Source organism: Sapajus apella, unplaced genomic scaffold (assembly GCF_009761245.1).
Source record: "Sapajus apella isolate SASKATOON/1434 unplaced genomic scaffold, GSC_monkey_1.0 scaffold11483, whole genome shotgun sequence".
Lineage (NCBI taxonomy): Eukaryota > Metazoa > Chordata > Mammalia > Primates > Cebidae > Sapajus > Sapajus apella.
In genome coordinates this window covers 1-1,843 of record NW_022448404.1, presented here as the reverse complement: position 1 = coordinate 1,843, position 1,843 = coordinate 1, and the positions used below count along the sequence as shown (strand labels likewise).

The following is a 1,843-nucleotide window of genomic DNA, read 5'->3' as shown; positions in this document are numbered from 1 at the left end:
TGGTGGCCTTGTCAATGTTCTCCACCAGCTGCTGCAGTTTCAGGGTCTCTGACCCTGGCTCGGGGGTCCCACTCCCTTGGAAGCCACCAGCCCTTGGGGAATGATGGTCTGGTCCCACCCCAGGGAGTATGGGTCCACCCTCACTGTCTGGAGAAGGCCCAGGCTGCAGGTCACTGGGCAACGGGCCACCCGAGAGGTTCTTGAGATTAGTCCCTGAAGAGAGATTCTGAGGTAGCCCTACAGAGGGGGTTACAAGGACAGGTTTGCTGTCTAAGGAAAGACTCGATTTGTCTATGGGGTCAGGTACAGAGAGCACATAGGGGGTGCCATTGCCTGCTGCCACTTTGTCCTGGAACTCGGCAAACAGCTGGGGGTTTGCCTTTACCTGGAGATGTCGGTGAAAGTGCACCTTGAGGTTGCCCTTGGTGGTGAAGCGATGACCACAGACAGAGCACACGAAGGGTCTCTCTCCAGTGTGGGAGCGGAGGTGGATCTGCAAGGAGCTATCAGTCCTGAAAACCTTGCTATAGTACTTACACTTGTGCTTGTAGAGGACCGCCTTGGGTTTGACCTCCACTGCGGAGACGTTTGGGGGCTTCCCCTTCCCCTTCTTGGATGTGTCTAGCGCCATGGTGGAAAAAGGACTCTGGAAGAGCACTGAGCCTGGGGCCTGAGGAAGCAAAGTGCTCGGGAGGTGGGACATGACGTTCGGGAGCACCCGGGTCCCATCCGGCTTCAGAGCGAAGGGCGCCAGCCCTGGGGACAGGGAGCTGGTAGCAGTAGGGATGTTGGCGTGAGGTAGCTTGGCTTGTTTCAAGGCATCCAGAGACAGACCTTGGCTTCCAGCTTTCTGGCTGAGCAAAGCCACAGCTGCAGACACCTGCTGGGACACGTGGCTGCTCAGGCTCTTCAGCATTTCGGCCCCTGCCCCGCTCGAGTGGAGGGCGTGAGAGGCCCACGTGTTCACCTGGACGCGGATCTGCTCGGTAAGCTGGATCTGCTGGAGCTGCTGCTGCTGCTGCAGACACAAGATCTGCTCCAGGACCCACGGGATGCTGTTGGCACCGGGCACAGGGGCAGGGATGGCATCCGCACTCCGCTGATTCACCACCACCTTGGTGCCCCGTAGTGCCTGCAAGGTCACGTTAGTGTTGGCCACTTTGCCTTTGGGTAAATAGCTTATGTCCTGGGGGGTGGGTGGCAGGGCTGTCTCTGTCTTTAGGTACACCACAGACTCCGCACCTGGCTTCTCCTTCATGTCCCCTGAGCTGCCACTATTCTCCCTGTGACTCCTTACTGCTGGGACTGGGGGGCTGTTGGCTCAGTACCGCTCCAGAGAAGTCTTCTGAAGGCACCGGGCCCTCGCTGTCATTCATGATGAGGACAGGTGGATTTTTAGTGCAATTTTTCTTATGTTCCAGGAACTCAGAGATGCTGAAGAACTCTGCACAGCATTTCTCACAGACGTGTGTCTCCTCCCGATGAAGCCGCTTTACTGTGGCTTCATCCTCACTTGCCTCATTGTCGTTCCCTGGATGGTTTACTGGAGCACCCGGCTCCCCTGGCGTGGGCGCCATGGGGGCCGCATCTGCAAACTCTGGGGTCGCCTGCTGCGGCTGCTGCTCGCCCTGGTCCTCCTCGGAGTTGATGTGCTGGAGTTTCGCCTGCTTGCGCCTCGACATGGTGCTAGCATCGGGGCGCCGGGAGAGCCACAGTTATTTGCCCTCTCCGCCACAAATTCCTGGAGTTGGGAAATTTACCCCCCTTCGGCCGGAACGCGCATGTCCCAGTAATTCGAAATTCTGGATTTCTAAATAATATTCTCATATTGCAATTTCTCAAT

General features: G+C 57.4%; 1 pseudogene; it reads right to left on the bottom strand.

Moving 5' to 3' along the window:
• Positions 1 to 7: 7 nt before the first annotated feature.
• On the bottom strand, positions 8 to 1,682 carry LOC116548409 (annotated as a pseudogene).
• Between the last annotated feature and the right edge of the window lie 161 nt (positions 1,683 to 1,843).